This window comes from Hemitrygon akajei, chromosome 31 (genome assembly GCF_048418815.1).
Source record: "Hemitrygon akajei chromosome 31, sHemAka1.3, whole genome shotgun sequence".
NCBI classification, from domain to species: domain Eukaryota; kingdom Metazoa; phylum Chordata; class Chondrichthyes; order Myliobatiformes; family Dasyatidae; genus Hemitrygon; species Hemitrygon akajei.
In genome coordinates, this window is record NC_133154.1 from 21,363,241 (window position 1) to 21,384,297 (window position 21,057).

A 21,057-nucleotide genomic window follows, 5' to 3' on the forward strand; every position below is an offset into this window, starting at 1 on the left:
AGTCTCACCACACAAGATTCAAGATTATTTCCAATCATTCAGTTCTTGAATCAAATGGCAACACCCCAGTCACTATAGTTTAGCAACACTATGATTACTTTGATCATTTTGCACTAAAATAGTCATTTTATTCAAACTGTGTTCTTTCTTGTATAAATTATGTACAATTTATATTGTTTCATGTGAATGCTGCTTATGATGCCAGGTGCATGCAGTGCTGCTGCATGTAGACTTTCATTGTACCCATACATAAATTTATTTGTGCACAAGACTTTGACCTTCAGAATTGTGATCAGTTTGCTAAATGCTCTCCCACTGAAACATCAGTTTCATTTGCCAGTACTAGGTACAAGGTGTTCCCTTGAGTTGGACTGATTTAAGAAACCATCTTGGATGCACGTAACAAATCGTGCCTGTCTAAACCACTTGCACTGAGCAGCACCCAGTATATATTAGTGAAGGTGAATATGTTCACAAGATTCCTGTTATTTTTGCATCTTTCCATCATCTTTTTACATATCTGTTCCTCAATGTCCTGGTGGGTATGGGGTGGGGGTGGGGGGGATTGTAGTACAATTCCAGAGTAATTGCACCTTCCTTACTTTTGAGTTGTACTCAGTGCATGAATCATCCATGTCCACTTGGTACAGCTGTGCTATATAACTATGATATATAGTTTGTCCTCTCTGTGGAATGTGTGGGTTTTCTCCGGATACTCCAGTTTCCTTCCTCACTCCAAAGACATACAAGTAAGTAGGCTAACTGATCATTGTAAATTGTCCCATGATAAGGTTAAATCTGGGTTTGTCTGGGGCTCCTGGGTGATGTAGCTCAAAGGGCTAAAAGTACCTTTCTGTACCTCCTAAATAAAATAAATAAACTCCAACCGTTCTTTTACCTCCCCATCTTTGCTAAAGTACTGAAATACTGGGAAATTAAGCATCCAGTCCCTTCTCTCTCGATCAAGTTTCTAATATCAATAACAATCTTTCAATGTACTTATCCATGCACTAAATTCATCACCCTTATCATTCAATGCTTCATTCAGTGAAATCAGCATACAGTTGGATTAAATTCAGAAATGCTAAACTTCATAATTTATACAATAAATCCCTTTTTGAAATTGTACACAGATTTTATGCAAAATGTGATACTTACCCCCCCTCTCTACATTCAGCGATCCACTGTTTCATAACATTGTGAAAGGTTCCTAAATTCACTGCAACATCTTTCTCTTCTGGATTTAGCATTTTTTGCAGCATTTGTAATTGCCCTTTCTCACAGCTTTCACCAGTTACTTCTTCCAGATAAGCAATGATTCTGGATACATATACTTCTCCTACAAATATAAAGCGGACCATCAAAACCAGGATTCATCAACCAAGTATTAAAAATAAATTTTTGCTTCACAGAACTTTACAACACAGAAACAGGCCTTTCAACCCACAACAGTGTGCCAAACTTGTTAAGCTAATAGCACCTAATGAAACTAATCCCTTTTGCCTACACATGATCCATAACCCTCCATTCTCTGCATATTTATGTGCCTGCCATCTTAAATATAAATTTCTTAAAAACCTCTAACATAGCAATCACAACAGCAAATTCAAGGTGGCTACATTCTGCGTAAAACAAACTTGCCCTGCACATCTCCTTGGAACTTTCCCCCTCACTTTAAATGAATTTCTTCTCATATTAAATGTTTAAATCTTGACAAAAATATAGCAGCTGTCTACTCTACAGCTCTCAATTTTATAAATTGTTATCAGGTCTCTTTTCTTTTTGATACAACTGCTCCTGCAAATATCTAATCAGCCACTCGTGTGGCAACAACTCAGTGCAAAAAAGCATGCAGATCTGGTCAGCAGGTTCAGCTGTTATTCAGACCAAGCATCAGAATGGGGTAGAAAAGTGATTGAAGTGACCTTGACTGTGTAATGATCGATAGAGCCAGACGATGTAGTTTGAGTATCCAAGAAACTGCTAATCTCTTGGGAATTTCACGCAGAAGCCTCTAGAGTTTACAGAAAATGGTGCAAAAACAAAAAAAAACACCAAAAAACATCCAGTACACAATTCTGTGAGCAAAAATGCCTTGTTAGAAGAGAATGTCAGAGGAGAAAGAAGAAAGTTCAAGGTGACAGGAAGACAACAGTAACTCAAAATAACCACGAATTACAATAGCAATGTGCAGAAGAGCATCTCTGAATGCACGTGTTAAACCTTGAAGTGGATGAGCTACAGCAGCAGAAAACCACAAACCTACTCAGTGCAAACGGGAGTCTCAGCCCGAACATCAAGTGCACTTCTTCCTATAGATGCTGCCTGGCTTGCTGCGTTCCACCAGCATTTTGCATGTGTTGCTTGAACATACTCAGTGGCCACTTTATTAGGCACCAGAAGTACCTAATAAAGTAGTCACTAACTGGTTACAGAACTCCAGCCAGAATAAGACCTACCCAACAATACAATGTCTTCTTTCGGAAACGCAGCTCTGAATCTAAACAACCAAGTCACTGTGGATCGATCCCATGCATCTCAATCTTAAACCATATGACAGCAGCAGAAATAAGTGATTCACATCGTCAGGTGTGCTCTACCTTTTGATCACGGCTGATTTTATTTTCCATCACAACCTCATTCTCTTGCCTTCTTCCCACAAACTTTGATGTCCACACTAAATTAAGTACATATCAACCTCCACTTTAAACATACCTAAAGACTTGGCCTCCCCAGCCATCTATGGCAATGAATTCCACATATTTACTATCCTCTGGCTAAAGAAATTCTTTCTCATCTCTGTTCTAAAAAGCACAAACTTCTATTCTGAGGCTGTGCCCTCTGGTCCTAGATACTCACACTATTGGAAGCATCCTCTCTATATTCACTTTATCTCAGCTTTTCAATATTTCGTAGGTTTCAATGAGATCCACCCTCATTCTTCAAATTCCAGGGAGTACAGGCCCAGAGCAATCAAATGCTCTGCATATATTAACCCTTTCATTCTGGGGAACATTCTCGTAAACCTCCTCTGGACCCTCTCAAATGGCTGCACATCCTTTCTTATATATGGAGCCTAAAACTGCTCACAATATTCCAAGTGTAGTATGACTAATGCCATAAGACGACTCAGCCTTAAATCCTTGCTCTTATAATTTAGTCCTCTTGAAATTAATCCCAACATTCTATTTGCCTTCCTTACCACCAACTCAACATGCAAGTTAACCTTTAGGGAATCCTGCGCAGGAACTGCCAAGTCCCTTTGCACCTCCAATTTCTGAATTTTTTCCTCATGTAGTAAATACTCTACACCTTTCCTCTTTCTACCAAATTGCATGACCATCCACTTACCTACACTTTATTCCATCTGTCATTTCTCCTATCTGTTAATGTCATTTTGAAGATGCTCTCCTTCCTCAACACAACCTGTCCATTTACCTATATCATCAAACTTGGCCACAACACTATCAATTTCATCACTCAGATCTTTAACAGAATAGTGTGAAAAGTAACAGACCCAACACTATGTGGATACTATAAACAGAGTGCAGAGGAGATTGATGTAGATACTATAGAGAATGCAGAGGAGATTTACAAGGATGTTGCCTGGAATGGAAGGCATATCTTGGGCATAGGTTGAGTGTACTTGGCCTTTTCTCCTTGGAGCGATGAAGGATGAGAGGTGACCTGATAGAGGTATATAAAATGATTAGGGGCATTGATCCTGTGGATAGCATTGAGGGGGCACAGTTTTAAGGTGCTTGGAAAAAGGTACTGAGGGGATGTCGGGGTAAGTTTGTCCGCACAGAGAGTAGTGGGTATGTAGAATACACTGCCAGCCTTTTGGAAAGGTGCATGGAGCTTAGAAAAATGGAGGGCTATACTCCAGAGAAATTCTAGGCAGTCTCTAGAGGAGGTTACATGGTCAGCACAACATTGTGAGCTGAAGGGCCTGTAATGTGCTGTAAATTTCTATGTTCTAAACACCAGCCCCTGCAAACCACCACTTCACTACCAGTGAACCAGTAAAGGCTCCCTTTATTTCCACTCTGTTTTCCACCTATCACCTAATCTTCCACCAATGCTAGTATCTTTCCTGTAATACCATAGGATCGTCTCTTGTTTAGCAGCCTTATGGGCAGCACCTCATCAAAAGCCTTCTTTAAATCCAAGTAAACATCCACAGACTCTTTTCTCTATCATGCCTGTTATTTCCTCTAAAGAAATCCAATAGCTTCAATTTAAAAAAATTCTTTCTTTCTTTCTTTTTAAATCTTTTTATTAATTTTTTAAACAAACATAAATGAAACATGAATACAAAGTGTTTGAGAGTACATAATTAATATTTTAAGTAGACATTCAAATATATAATAATCAATATATATATACAGCCTCCCAAACTCATGGTATTTATGAACAAAAGAGACAAAAAGAAAAAAAAAAGAAACCCCAAAAAAAGAAAAAAAACACTAACCAACATGGGCCATTGCATAATGTTAAATACATACAGTAGTGCCAATAACTCCGAACCTCCATCCAAATAATTAAGGATAATCAAAGTGAGGTTTAGGAAAAGACAATTTAACTCATATGAAAATGTTGAATAAATGGTCTCCAAGTTTCTTCAAATTTAACTGAAGGATCAAAAACAACACTTCTAATTTTTTCTAAGCTCAAACAAGAGATAGTTTGAGAAAACCACTGAAATATAGTTGGAGGATTAATTTCTTTCCAATTCAATAAAATAGATCTTCTAGCCATTAATGTAACAAATGCAATCATTCGTCGAGATGAAGAGGATAAACGACTATTATCCACCATTGGTAAACCAAAAATTGCAGTAAAAGGATGTGGTTGGAGATTGATATTCAAAACTCTTGAAATAATGCTGAAAATATCTTTCCAGTAGTTTTGCAAACAAGGGCAAGACCAAAACATTTGGGTCAATGAAGCAACATCAGAGTGACATCTGTCACAGGTTGGATTAACATGAGAGTAAAAGCGAGCAAGTTTATCCTTAGACATATGAGCTCTATGTACAACCTTAAATTGTATTAGGGTATGTTTAGCACAAATAGAGGACAAATTGACTAATGGTAAAATTTTCTCCCACTGCTCAGTGGATATAAGACAATGAAGTTCTTCTTCCCATTCTTTCTTAATTTTTTCTGATATTTCTGGCTGTATTTTCATGATCATATTATAAATAACAGCTACTAAACCCTTTTGACAAGGGTTCAGAGCTAAAATTCTTTCCGTAATGTCCAATGGACATAGTTTCGGAAAGGACTGTAACTCATTGTACAAAAAATTTCTAACTTGCAAATATCTAAAAAAAAAAGGGTTTTAGGTAAATTATATTTATTAGATAGCTGTTCAAAGGACATAACGCTATCATCCAAAAACATATCACGAAAACATGTTATACCTCTTGTTTTCCATAAAAGAAAAGCTTGATCCATAAGAGAGGGCCGAAAAGAATAGTTAGATATTATAGGGCATGATAAAATAAACTTATTCAAACCAAAAAATTTACGAAATTGAAACCAAATTCGCAATGTATATTTGACTATAGGATTAGTTATTTGTTTATTCAAATTAGATAAAGAAAAAGGAAGTGAAAATCCTAAGGTTGAAAACAATGAGAAGCCTTGTACAGATTTACATTCCAAATTTACCCATTGTGGGCAAGCAGCAGTAGTCAATTCTTGTGTCCAAAATATTAAATATCACATATTAACTGCCCAATAGCAAAATCTCAAGTTTGGCAAAGCCAAACCGCCCTCGTTCTTAGGCTTCTGTAAATATTTTTTGCCTAGTCTAGGATTTTTATTCTGCCACAGATAGGAAGATATTTTGGAGTCAGTAATATCAAAAAAAGATTTAGGAATAAAAATTGGTAACGCTTGAAATAAATATAAGAATTTGGGTAACACCATCATCTTAATAGCATTAATTCTACCAACCAATGACAAAGATAGCGGAGACCACCTGATAGCAAGTTGCTTAATTTGGTCAATTAAGGGTAAAAAATTAGCTTTTAAAAAATCTTTATGTTTTTTGGTAATTTTAATACCTAAATAAGTAAAATAATCTGTAACAACATTAAATGGTAAATGTTTATAAATTGGAACTTGCATATTTAATGGAAATAATTCACTCTTATTAAAATTCAATTTATAACCAGAAAAGTTACTAAACTGAGCCAGCAAGGACGAAATAGCAGGAATAGATCTTTCAGGGTCGGATATGTATAGTAACAAATCATCAGCATACAATAACTTATACGTCCCCTCCCCACGAGTAATACCTAAAATATTAGGTGATTCACGAATGGCTATAGCCAAAGGTTCCAAAGCAATGTCAAATAGTAAAGGACTTAAAGGACATCCTTGCCTTGTACCACGGAATAACTGAAAAAAAGGAGACCTTTGATTATTGGTAAAAAAGGAAGCCAAGGGTTTATAATAAATTAATTTAATCCATTATATAAATTTTGAACTAAAATTAAAATGCTGCATTGTATTAAATAAATATGGCCATTCAACTCTATCAAATGCTTTTTCAGCATCTAAAGAAATGACACATTCTGGTATTTTGGATGAAGGAGTATAGATAATATTAATTAATTTTCTAATGTTAGAAGATGAATAGCGATTTTTAATAAATCCAGTCTGATCTTCAGAAATGATTTGAGGTAATATATTTTCTAATCTAGTAGCCAAAATTTTACTAAAAATCTTAAAATCCATATTCAACAAGGATATAGGCTGATAGGATGCACATTCAATAGGGTCTTTATCTTTTTTAAGAATTAAAGAAATAGAAGCTTCATAAAAAGATTGTGGCAATTTACCTATAATTAACACATCTTTAAAAAATTTACAAAGCCAAGGATAAAGTATAGAGGAAAAAGATTTTAAAAATTCTGCAGAGTAACCATCTGGACCAGAAGCTTTACCGGAATTCATTGAAAAAATAGCCTTTTTTATTTCAATTTCCGTGATAGGTGTATCTAAGAATACACTATCCTCTACTGTTAATTTTGGAATATTCAATTTCCTTAAAAATTCACCTATTATAGAAGAATCCTTAGCAAATTCTGATTGATATAAGGAATTATAAAAATTTTGAAAGGCTTTATTTATCTCTTTATGGTCGATCGTCAGAGTGCCATCTTGTTTATGAATCCTAGTAATCTGTCGTTTAACCGAAGCAGTTTTCAGTTGATTAGCCAATAATTTACCAGACTTATCTCCATATACATAAAACTGGGTTCTAGACTTAATTAACTGATTTTCAATCGAAGAGGACAATAACAAACTATGCTCCATTTGAAGTTCCACTCTTTCTTTATAAAGTTCTTTGCTGGGGGTCACTGAATAAATCTTATCAATTGCTTTGATTTTATCAACCAATGTTAGTATTTTAGAATTAGTTCGTTTCCTAACTCCAGCAGAGTATGAAATAATCTGTCCACGAATAAATGCTTTAAAAGTGTCCCATAAAATTCCACTAGAGATCTCTGCTGTAGAATTTGTTGAGAAAAACAAATCAATTTGTTGTTTAATAAAATTAACAAAGTCTAAGTCCTGCAATAAAATAGAGTTGAACCTCCAGGATTTAGCATTAATAGATGAATCCATTATCTTAATAGATAACTTCAAAGGTGCATGATCAGAAATGGTAATGGAGTCATATTTACAATCGATAACATCTGTAAGTAAACGGTGATCAATGAAAAAGTAATCAATTATTGAATAATTATGATAAACATGAGAAAAGTATGAAAACTCTTTGTCATTGGGGTGTAGAAAATGCCAAATTTCGCAAATTGTTGAATCAGTCATAAAGGAATTGATAAGAGAGGCCGATTTATTCGGAAGAACTTGTATGGGCTTGGGTCTATCCATTGAAGGGTTTAAACAACAGTTAAAATCCCCACCCATTATCAGTCTGTACTGATTCAAATTAGGAAAGGATGTAAATAGACACTTAAAAAATTCAGGACAATCAGTATTTGGAGCACAAACATTAACTAAAACAACTTTTTGATTAAAAAGTAAACCAGTAATAATCAAAAATCTACCTTGTGGGTCTGAAATTGTTTCATGCAGTATAAAGGAGGTTGAAGAATCTATAAAAATGGAAACACCTCTTACTTTGGCTTGAGAATTCGAGTGATATTGTTGGCGTTTCCAAAACCTAAAAAAGCGTTGACTATCCACCTTCCTTACATGAGTCTCTTGTACAAAGATAACATTAGCATTCATTCTATGGAATACTTTGAATATTTTTTTCCGTTTAATTGGATGATTTAAACCATTAGTATTCCAAGAAACAAAATTAATAACCCTATCCATATTGACAATATTTATTACAATTAACACATAAGGTTAAAGATGAACTCATGAATCCGGAAGAGGGAAGTAAGTTCAAGGAGGAACCAGAAGTCACGACACTGCAACCATTTTTGTAGTTTCATATGAGCCCATGTAGTAAAACTAAGCATAAAGCAAGCAAAAAGAAAAGGAAGAAGAAAAATCCCCCTCCCTCCACCCTCAAAACCCCAGGAAAAAAGCCAAAAAGAGGCAAGCAAGCAATCTAACACTAAAATTACCCCCATGTCTCAAGACGGCAACTCAAACAAAAAAAAAGTTGAATAAAAGATACAAACCACCCATATTATAAGAAAGGGTTGGTATGACAAAAATTAAAATATAAAGTTAGTATTATATATATAAAACAAAAGGACTTTTAAAGATAAAAATTAAAATGATAAAACCCATAGATGAATAATACTGAATTAGTGTTTTAAAAGAAAGTTTAAAACTTATTCAAACACATCAAAACGGATGTGACGTTCCAAGCACTAAAGCCTTTCAGGAAGAAGAAACAACATTTTATTTTTTTTTAAATCTTAATATTTAAATGTTAAAAATATAAAAAGTATATACGAACTTAGAAGAAAATCCTAGTAAATTACTATCAAAACTAACAGATTAATAATATGAAAAATAACAAACTCAGAATAAAGCAAAAACGAACTTTTACCATGTATAAAAAAATACATGTAAGCCATACATAGTAAAAAAAAACATTTTATAAAAGATCCAAATCTATAGACTAATTATTACATTAGTCAACCCGGTAAAATGTTATTCTTCCAGAAATCTTTGAGCATCCGCTGGAGATTTGAACAGCCGATAAGTTCCGTCTTCGAGAGAAACTCTCAGATGAGCTGGAAATAACAGCGCTTGCTTGTAGCCTTTCTGATGAACTTCCGACATAACCGATTTAAAAGCCATTCTTGCCCTTAAAACTTCGGGACTGTAATCTTCCAGAATACGGAATTTAAAATCTTGAAAGCTGATCATACCCTTTTTCCGTGCAGCCCGAATCAAACATTCTTTGGTACGAAGGTAATGGATCCGGAGAATAACTTGTCGTGGTTTCAAACTTGAATCTGAATGAAAACGAGAAATGTGATGTGCACGGTCGATTATTAGAGGGGAATCCAGTACTCTGAGCTAAAGACATCCATTAAAAACTTGGAAAAGAAAACAGTAAGATCGCCATTCTCAAATTTTTCCGGAATCCCAATTAGCCGAAGATTTTGTCTTCTAGAGCAGTTTTCAAGATCAGTGATTTTAGATTTATAACGATCCATCTGTTGAGAAGTTGAAGTTTGCTGTTGTTGCAAAGTTTCAATTATACAATCTCTCTGGCGAGTGGCTTCTTCAAGAGCTAAAATACTTGCTTGTTGTTTTTGTGATTCCAGTGTAAGTGCTTGAAGTTTTACATCAAATGACTTTAAAATTACATCAAACGTAGAAAGCTTTGCGGTTAATTTACTCTCCAGTTTTCCAAATCTGTCGTCCATAAGATTCGCAATTGCTTCTAAAGTTACCGGTTCTTTCGTCTGTTTCGATTCCTTTGCTTTAGACATTTCAGCGAGTTGAAAGTGATTCAAACAGTTAAAAAAAAAGTCATATGTTTAAACCCCTTTAGAATAGGTATAAAAAGATCAATTAGGGGGTGTTTGTAGGTTAAAAAAGAGTAAAAGGTTTGGAGCAAAGCCTAAAACGGCTTCACTCCATAAGCGCCATCTTGAGACCTCAATTTTTTTTAAAAATTACAAAAAAAAAATCCAATAGATATGCCAGACAAGATTTCCGCTTAAGGAAACCAAGCTATTTTATTATATGCCTTCAAGTACCCCAAAATCTCATCTTTAATAATGGATTCTAACATCTTACCAATCACTGATGTCAGGCTAGCCAGCCTATAATTTCCTGTCTTCTGCCTTTTTTCCTCCTTCTAGATTTTGTTTCAAGATTGTTTAATGTCATTTCCAATAAACAAGTGTAAAGGAAGATTTACTATTGTTACTCTGGATCCAATACACACAAAAAACACAACAAGATAAAGACCACTATAATGAAGATAGCTTATTTTCCTAGATTGATTGTATGTCCATAAAGTGTCACTAACCTGTAAATAAAATGACGGAAAATAATAAAGTAGCAGTGGAGGTGTTAATCAGCCTTATTGCTTTGGAAAAGTAACTTTTTGAGTCTGGTGGTCCTGGCATGGATGCTATGTAGCCTCCTCCCTAATGGGAGTGGGACAAAATGTCCATGAACATTGTCGGTGGGATCTTTCATAATGTTACTGGTTCTTTTTCCAATACTTTCTGTATATAGTGCCTATAAAAATTATTTACCCCCTGGAAGTTTTCATGGTTGAAGGGCCTGTACTGTGCTGCAGGCTTTCTATGTTTCTATGTAACATTGAATCACAGTGGATTTAATTTAGCTTTTTTTGACAGGATCAACAAAAAAAAGACTTCTGTGTCAAAGTGAAAACAGATCTCTACAAAGTGAACTAAAGTAATTACAAATATAAAACAATAATTGATTGCACAAGTATTCACCCCCTTCAAGTCAGTATTTAATGCTGCCAAAGGGGCATCTAATTACAGCCTTGAGTCTGTTGTGGATAGGTCTCCATCAGCTTTGCACATCTGGACACTGCAATTTTTCCCCATTCTTCTTTATAAGACTGCTCAAACTTAGTCAGATTGCCTGGTGATCATGTATGAACAACCCTTTTCAAGTCCAGCCACAAATCCTTGATTGGATTGAGGACTGGACTCTGACTTGGCCACTCCAAGATATTAACTTTGTTGTATTTAAGTCAATCTTGTGTAGCTTTGGCTTTATGTTTGTCTTTGTGGTGTAGTTTTTACTAGGGTACCAACTCACCAGTAGTTAGACCTTCCAAATACTGGTGTACTTTAACTACAATCAATTGAAACACCAACTGGGCACAGGTGATCTCCATTTAACTAATTATGACTTCTAAAACCAATTGGCTGAAGCAGTAATAATTTGGTGTGTCATTTTAAAGGGAGGGATGAACACTTGGGCAATTATTTTGTGTTTTATATTTGTAATTTAGATCACTTTGCAGAGATCTGTTTGTAAAACAATGTTATAAAACAATAAAACATGAAAACTTCCAAGGGGAGGGGGTGAATACTTTTTATAGGCACTGTATATGCTTGATGGTGCTACCCATTGTACAGCCCTCCTGTCTGCCACAGTGAAGTTTCTGGACTAAGCAGATATGCATCTTGTCTGGATTCTCTCTACTGTAGAATATGAGAATGGATGTGCAAAGTCCAACTTTCTTCAGCCTCAAGAAGTAGAGGCATTGACAAGCTTTCTTGACTACGTAGAATGCATTTTGGGACCATGAGAGGCTGTGTGTGATATGCATCCCAGAAATTTGAAACTGCTACGCTGCCAATTTAAAGAATGAGTTCTCCTGAAGTCAATAACCACCTCCTTAGTCTTGTCAACATTAAGGAACAAGTTATTTGCCTTTCACCAGGCCTCAAACTCTTCCATCTTCTCTCTGTAAGCCATTACGTCATCGTTGAGGAACCCCATGACTATCATGTCATCAGCAAATTTGGTGATACAATTGCTTGGGGGTTTGGCCATGTAGTCATATGTAAGCAGAAAGTACAGCAATGGGCTCAGCACATAGCCCGGGGTGGGGGGGGGGGGGGGGGAAAGCACTCTTGTCGAGGATAATGGGGAACAAGGAGTGGTTGACCATTGACAGTCCCTTCGTTAGGAAGTCCAATACCCAGTTACACAGTGGTGTAGTTGGAACAAGGAGTAGCAGTTTGTTCACCAAGGTCTGTGGGATAATAGTGAATAATGAATTGAAATCCAGAAACAGCATTTTGACACAAATGTCCTGGTTTTTCAGGTGTCAGGTGCACAACAGATGCTAAGTCATGCTTACCAACAGAACCATTCTATGATAACGCTATGGTGATTGTCCAATGTCCTGGGATCATTCTTGTGAACCTCTTCTGGATTGTCTCCAATGCCAGCACAATTTTTCTTTTTAGATAAGGTGCCCAAAACTGCTTACAATACTCCAAGTTTGGTCTGACCAATGCCTTATAAAGCCTCAGCATTACACTCTTGCTATTATAGCCCTCTCGAAATAAATGCTAATATTACATTTGCTTTCCTTACCACCAAATCAACCTGCAAGTTAACCTTTTACAGAATCCTGCATGAGGCCTCCCAAATCCAACTGTCCCTCTGATTTATGAATTTTTCCCCATTTAGAAAATAGTCCATGCCTTTATTCCTCCTACCAAAGTGCATGACCAGAACCACAAAGCCATCAATTCCTTTACCCAAATCATTGACATATAACGTAAAAAGAAACGGTTCCAACAGCAACTCCGAGGAACACCACTATTCACTGGCAGCCAACTAGAAAAAGCTCCCTTTATTCCCACTCTTTGCTTCCTGCCAGTCAGCCAATCTTCTATTCATGCTAGTATCTTTCCTATAATACCATCAGCTATTATCTTGCTAAGCAGCCTCATGCGTGGCACCTTGTCAAAGGCCTTCTGAAAACCAAATAAACAACATCCATGAATTCTCCTTTGTCTATCATGCCTGTTATTTCTTCAAAGAATACCAACAGATTTGTTAAACAACATTTCCCCTTAAAGAAACCATGCCAACTTCGGCCCATTTTGTTCTGCACTTACAAGTACTCCGAAACCTCATCCTTAATAATAGACTCCAACTCTTTCCAACCACTGAGGTCAGGCTATCTGGCCTATGATTTCCCTTCTTCTGCCTCTCTCCTTTCTTGAGGATTGGAGTGACATTTACAATTTTCCCACTCCTCCAGAACCATTCCAGAATCTAGTGATTCTAGAAAGATCTTTACTAATAACTCCACAATCTCTTCGGTTACCTCTTTCAGAACCCTAGGGTGTAATCTATCTGATAACTTAACTACCTTCAGACTGTTCAGCTTCTAAAGTTTTTTCTCCTTAGTAATAGCATTGATACTCACTTCTGCCTGCTCGTGTCTTCCAGTGAATACTGATAGAAAATATTTAAATTCATCTGCTATTTCTTTGCCCCCATTACACATCTCCAGCATCATTTTTCAGCAGTCAGATTTCCACTCTCACCTCTCTTTTATTCTTTATATATGTGAAAAAATTTGTTGCATCCTCTTTTACATTCTTGGCCAGCTTAATTACATATTTCAGCTTCTCTCTCTTTAGGACTTTTTTGAGTTGCCTTCTGTTAAGTTTTAAAGAAGCTCCCCAATCCTTCACCTTCCCACTAATTTTTGCTATATTATATGCCCTCTCTTTTTCCTTTATGCTGTCTTTTAGACTTCCCTTGTCAGCCACCTCCCTTTAGAATATTTTGTTTTTGGGATCCATCTTTCTTATACCTTCCAAATTCTCCCAGAAACTCCAGCCACTACTGTTCTGTTAGTGCCCCCTTTCAATCAACTTTGGCCAGATCCTCTTTCGTGCCTCCACTGTAATACTGATACTTGTGACTTTAGCTTCTTCCTCTCAAATTGCAGAGTGAATTCTATGGTGAGGGCGAGTCACATTATGATGACTGCCTCCTAAGGGTTACTTTACATTAATCAAATCTAGGTCATTACACAACACCCAATCCAGAATTGCTTTACTCCTTTATGAACTCAATCACAAGCTGCTCTAAAAAGCCATCTCATAGGCATTCTACAAATTCCCCCTCATAGGATCCAGCACTAAACTGATTTTCCCCAATCCATTTACATACTGAAATCCCCTGTGACTATTGTAATATTGCCTTTTTTAAGTGCCTTTTCTATCTCCCATAGTAAATTGTACCTGACATCCTTGCTATTTTTCGGAAGCCTATATTTTAACTCCCAGAGTATTTTTACCCTTGCTGTTTCTCAACTACTACCCACAAGGATTCTACATCTCCCTATCCTATATCACCTCTTTCTAAAGATTTGATTTCATTTTTTCTAAACAGAGCCACTCCATGCCCTGCCTGTCTGCCCTTTTGATACAATGTGTACCCTTGTATGTTAAGCTCTCAACTACGATCTTTTTTCAGCTACATCATACCTGCAAATTTCTAACAGTGCTACAAGATACCACCTACATTATTCCAGATACAGCATGCTTTCATGTATAATGTTCAGTCCTGTATTCATCACCCTCTCAGTTTTGACTCCCTGTTACACTTCAACTCATCTCACTGACTGTAATTTTGCTATATCATCTGCCTGTCCTTCTACAATCTCGATACACATTGCATCTAATTGTATAGTAACTGCCCCAATTCTGGTTTCCATCTCCCTGACATATTTGTTTAAAACCTCCCCAACAGCTCTAGCAAACCTGTTCACAAGGATATTCACTTTCCCCAGAAGGGATCCTAACGATCCAGAGATCTGAAACCCTAATCCCTGCACCAATTCTTCAACCACACATTCATCTGCCATATCATACTATTTTTACCAGATAGAGTACTACCATGGAATTCCTGCTTTTCAGCTTTCTACCCAACTCTCCATATTCTCTCTTCAGTACTTCCTCCCTTTTGCTAGCTATGTTCTTTCGATTTATTTAGCTTATAATTCTATTTTAATTCTGTGTATTATCGTAGTGACACTATGTGGCCATAACTGTTTCTTGTATAAATGGCAGGAACTATACTGATGTTTTGCCATTACTTAAACATATTACAGTTTGCAACCTATTTACCAGTACAAGGCAGCAACACATTACCTTTCCCTTCTGTATCACAGGATTTAAATGTACAATTTAGAACATCCTCCTCTGAGCAGATGCTCATTTCAGTCAAATTTTCCATGGAGTCCTTTGCTTTAACCTCACATTCCAAGTCTGAAAATATAATGGAAAGGTTAAATTGTCAGTCTTGAGTTTTCTTAAATGTTATTACATTAATTTAAAATTAATTTCATCCTGTATCAAGAGTGGCCAGACAGCCCAAGTAATAGCTAGCAGGTGGGAAAGCCAGCAGGATAATCAACCAGAGAGAGACTATGTAAAGGATCAGAATGCAAAAGGCTACACTCAGTCTGTGAGCGAGGCAAGAATCATTAGTCAAAGGACACTTGAACCAAAAACTGAACTGAACCAAAGATGTCCATGCATTTGTCTCTGCCGTTGCACGTGCCCAGAGCAAGACATCATGACAGCACCCTGCTGGTCTGCTCTGCCTGTGCCTCACTGCCCCTGGTCCGACTTCTTGGTGAATTTCATCACTGATCTGCTGCCATCAGATGGGAGCATTACCATTCAGATAGTTGTGGACTGGTTCTCTAAAATAGCCCACTTCATTGCCCTCCCCAAGCTCCTGTCAGCTTGTGAGACTGCAACCTCGTGGTTCAGCACGTGTTCAGGCTGCTGGGCTTTCCTCAGAACATAATGTTTGTTAAAGAATCACAGTTAATATCCCATTTTTGGAACGTTTCCTAACCTCTTTTGGGAGCCTCAGCCAGCCTCTCATCAGGTTTCTACTCTCAATCTAACTGTCAAACTGTGAGAGTGAATCAGGAGCTGGAGACAATCCTGCACTGGCTTGTCTCTTCCAACCTCACAACCAAAGTCCCAAACTGGTTAGAACAGAGACTGCCCACGATAATCTCCAGTTGTCCTCTACTGACAGGTCTTCCTTTGAATGCCAAAAGAGATTCCAGCCACCATTTTTCCCTGACTGAGAGATTGAAGTGGGAGTCACTGCTGCTGAACAATTAATCCAATGTTATAAACACAGACAGGCCAGGGCTTCTCTTCTGCAAATGCAGAAGCAATATATCCAGCAGGCTGCTTGACTCCACTGACAGGTGAGGCTCCTCAAGCCAGGGGATGAGTCTGGCTGGCATCTTGAGATTTTCCATTGAGATTAGAGTCACAAATTGGCCTCAGACTCTGTAGGAATATTCACAGTGGAGATAGCTCTCAAAAGAGCCTTCTGTAGGCTGTGCCTACGTTCATGCTTGAAGATTCACCCAGTGTTTCATGTCTCCCAGTTCAAGCCAGTGACTTCCTCCCCAGTTGCTGCAGTCACGCCCCCCCCCCCCCCAACTTGGTAGATAGATGGCTGGTCTATTCTGTGCGGCACATCCTGGCATTTCACTGGGTGTGGGGTAGTGATCAGTACCTCATTAATCGGGAGGGGTATGGCCCAGTGTAAAGTTGTTGGGTTCCAGCTCTACACATCCTGGATAAGTCTCTCACCTAGGACTTCAAGCAGGCACAGACCTCTGCTACCTCAGGAGCTACACCTAAGGAGGGGGCTCCTATCAGAACTGTGGACACTGCCGCCAAGTCTAGGCACTCTTGCAGGCGGACGGTTGAAAGAAAACAATCACACATGTGGGAATGCACATATTCTAGCCAACTATTTTCTTTGCAATTGTAATTAACTCTTTTGTTTCAGTCTTGATTGAAGCACAGAGACAACAATGCTCCGTTCGTATTTTAGTCCACATTCCACGAAAGATTAGTGATTTAGTTAGAACACATTTGCCATCCTCCAATCCTCTGGTACTACAGCTGTGGCTAGGAAGGACAAAAAATCATCCCATCCAGTACTGGAGATTATCTATCTAAACATTCAGATACGACATAATTAATTTGAAGTGTGTTAATATGCTAAGGCACCTTAAGATAAAGAGAAGTTGTGTTGATATCTTAACATTAAAGTGGATAAAATATATCACAGGCTTTTGAAAGAGGCAAGACATGAAATTGTGGGGGCCTTAACCAAGATTTTTGAATTCTCTCTGGAGAAGGTTCCATTAGTCAAAGAGAACAGGAATAATCCTGGAAACTATAGATGGTGAGTCTCAAAGGTTGAGAAGCTATTGGAGAGGATTCTAAAGAGTAAGATTTGAACAATTAGAAAACCATGCCTAATTAGAGATGGCCAGCATGACTTTGTGCAGGGCGAGAAGCGTCTTACTAGACTTTTCAGGAATTAACAAAAGAGATTAAAGCTGGGGATGTTAGCTTCATGGATTTTAGTAAGGCACTTGACAAGGTACTGCACGCTAGGTTCATCCAGAAGATTAAGATATATGGGATCCACTGTGTCTTTGCCTTTTGGATTCACAATTGGCTGCCTATAGTCAGGGAGTAGTGGTCAATGGGACTTTGACTATCTGGAGGTCCATGCCTAGATGCTTTTTGCAGGGATCTATACTAGGTTTTATGCAGTTTGATGCACAAAAATGACCTAGATGAGAATGTGGATGGGGATGTTAGTAAATTCATAAATGATATGAACACTGGTGGTATTGTTAAATTTAATTCCTTCGTAGTACATGTTAAAATGTGTAGCACAAAATGGAAGTTTGAAAACAAAATATGTTAGCCTAGGATGTGAGAATGTTTGAAGAAGTACAAGGAACCAATCTACAACAATGTTTTGAGAACTTAGTGCAAGTACCAGTGTGAAATCTTGAGAGCAGATAATGGTGGGGGAATAAAAAAGATGTTTTTGTCCACAGCAGTACTGGGGTAAATGTTATGACAGATTCAGAAGGGATCCTGAAGGGTATAAAAAGTAAGATTTTTTTTTGCAAGTGTGAATCTTCTCTTAGGCTAGGTCATGATTACTGCTAAGAGTTGGAGATAGAGACAACAACGGCAAGAGCGACAGTAAGAGCAAGAGCCAGAAAAGCTGTTGGACACCTGCAGTTCCCTCTGGTAGTATATTTTTCTTTCCTTATTTTAATTGTTACATAACTAATAAAGTAATTTCTCATATCCTTTAAGACATGTACAGTATCTCCTTTGTTTGCAGATACTTGCTGCTGAATTTAAAAAAACAGGTAATAGGTCGGACAAAGGGGCTGGGAGTGGGTAAGTTTATGACTCAGTTGCCTCCAATGAAGCAAATTCCTCTGCAAACACCTCCAATTTCTACTCCAGCCTCCCACAAAATCCAAGGATGCACTCAGTCAGGACTTAAGGACTTAGCCACCTTAAAACTGAAAATACCTACACATTGGTAATAAGAACATTCTCCAAAACACTTCCACTTATTTCCCTTATCTTTAGAGCAACAATGATTTTCTCCTCAGTAAACAAAATAGAAATACACCTCAAAAAATCCCACCCATATAATGCAGCATGATACAAAGGTGACCTATCTGACCACCAAGGGGACCTACTACCACCTTTGCTTTTTATTAAGATATGTACAGAATTCCTTGAACTTACTTGCTAGACCTATCTCATAGCTTTTTTGAGCTTCCTCTTAAGTGTATTCTTAATGTTTTTATAGGGAAGGGATCCACTCATCCCTAATCTCCTAACCTAATGCATGCTTCCTTTATCCTGACTAGCCAGTGTTCCTAAACTTGCCAGGTTTACCCTTCACCTAAAAGGAAAATGCTGACCTTAGATGCTTATTGATGCCCTCCATTGATTGGGGAGGGGGTGGAGAAAGACCATGGATATTGCAACCTAGCTGTCTATGTGATATGCAAGCCAGTATGGAAAGCAAGCTGCCCCTCTCCACGCAGCTGATGAAGGCAAAGGAATGGCAGAGACTGATATAGTTTGGCACCGGTGGTGTCACAGGGATTCCCAGTCAGTGTTGAACTCAAAGGCCTGCCTTGGGGGCTCCAGCTCCGGATTTGTCCTCAGGGTTTACTCCCGAAGCCTTCCCCATGAGTGGATATAACTGCAAGGCAGCAGAGGTTTGAGTTCAGGATTTTCCTTTTCCTAAATGAGCTGCCAACCACTACTGGCCAGCCCCATCTGTAAAAAAGTGACTGGCTTTAAGCCACACTTGAAGGCCAGGAGCTGAACTTGGTTGTCAGAGGTTTTTTGAGATACATACCATTGAGAACATTTCACAGGTAGCAGATTATCCCCACTTCCTTCCCCAGCTATGACAATCTTAAGGAAACAGACCTTGTTATCACCCTCTTGAAAACTTCCTCTTGCCATTTGTTCTTCTCACTTCAATGGGCTTATCCAAGTATTTTGCCTTAAGGTCTTTTATTAAATAGCAATAAATCAGCAAACAATACAATATCCAAAATATTCTTTTCACTAGCTGGCTCCTCTGGAGCAATGTAAAAATCCAGCTTGTATATGCATACCTCAATAATAAGTTATCCTGTCTATATGCAAATTGAAATTGCTGCAAACAAGTTGCATCTCCCTGCATGGTGCAAGGCTGATTTGTGTTATTGTGGCCATACTCACCCAGGGAGAGAAAAATATCCCATTGACTGTGCCTGGTGCTTCTTGAGCTAAACCACACAAATGCAATCCCAGAGAGCATGCTCTGTCTCTCAGAATTTGGGGAAAGTGGGGAGAGGAAAGTGGATGAAATTTCACAAGTCACACACATTTCCATAAGACCAGACATGGTAGCGGTAGGTCATTTGACCCAACTAGACAGTCTGCCTTGGCCTCCACAGATTCACCGTTCTCTGGCTGAAGAAATCCCTCACCTCAAATCTAAAGGGACATCCCTTTATTTCGACGCTCTGCCCTCAAATCACAGACTCTCCTACTAACAGAAACATCCTGGCCACATCCATGTGTTTCAATATTCAAGATAGTCTTTTCCTGCAGCATCCAGCAGGCTTGTACTCACTTTGAATGAATCCCCAACTTCCCTTTGTCCCTTTACTGGTTTATATGTTCCCTTCACAGACAAGTTCATCATTTATCTCAGGTCAACTAAAGCCACTTTAAAAATTGCGACTAAGCCTCACCTTACCCGCTACCGCAATTGTCAAACATGCATTTGTTGGCATGCATCTCTTCCACTCCAAGCTCTACTGGAAGTCACCGTAACATCCAACTCCCGACAGTCCTACTCACGCTCAGCCAGCCGCGTGTTCAAACCTTCAAGGTTGAAAATATTCAAGAGCCCTCCCCAGGTATTTTGGTCTTGTTTCCGAGCCCTTGGAGCCGAACCCGCTGGACTTCACGCCCCGCGACATCCACCTCGTCCCCCTCGGCAACCCCAACTCCACAAGACCCATCCGGCAAACCTTCACTCACAGGAGGTCGGTGTTCGGCGGCCTTAGCCTTGCAATAACCTGCCGACCACAGCGAGCCGCTGGCTGAGGCGAACGTCTCTCCAACCGTCACGTCGCCAACTCCGCTTCAAGAATCTTCGCCGTTACGCGCGCCGACCTCAAGCGCGCAACCAGCCGCGACCGACAGCTTGCGCCGCCTATCAGAAGCAGCCTGTCATTCCCAGCAGCCTATCAGAAGCTGCCTAGCTGTGCGACGGCCTATTCGAGGCCAAGGCGCGGGCGTGGGCGGGAAGTGTCAGCGGCGCCACGTGCTCGATGGTGGTGAGGCCGGGCGACGCTGGGCCGGTGTCTAACCCCCAACTCGTTCGGCTGAAGTTGCTGTTTGGCAGGGTAGGGTGTGCCTTTCTGCGGGGGGATTTGAAAACGAGACCGAACCATAACAAATCTACGCGGCTGTGAAGGAATTACACCCTCTCTCAGCCCGATTCTGGTAGATAGAGAGCTTTGGGCAGCACAGCAGGGGTTGCCAGAAAAGAGAAATCAAGGTTATAATGTTAATATCTTAATCGATGTGACTGAAAATTCCACTGTTGGCCTCCATGTAATTTCTCATGACTGAAACCCCCCCCTTTGCTGTCATTGCCGATGGATAAAGTGATCCACTAC

General features: G+C 38.6%; 1 long non-coding RNA gene across 1 annotated transcript; it reads right to left on the minus strand.

Annotated features, from left to right (window-relative positions):
* Window positions 1–12,108: 12,108 nt before the first annotated feature.
* Window positions 12,109–20,524, minus strand: LOC140719099 (uncharacterized). Its single transcript, XR_012096859.1, has 3 exons — window positions 20,414–20,524; window positions 15,143–15,259; window positions 12,109–12,213 (listed from the first exon to the last, which is right to left on the minus strand). It is a non-coding gene; the product is annotated as an uncharacterized lncRNA (long non-coding RNA).
* Between the last annotated feature and the right edge of the window lie 533 nt (window positions 20,525–21,057).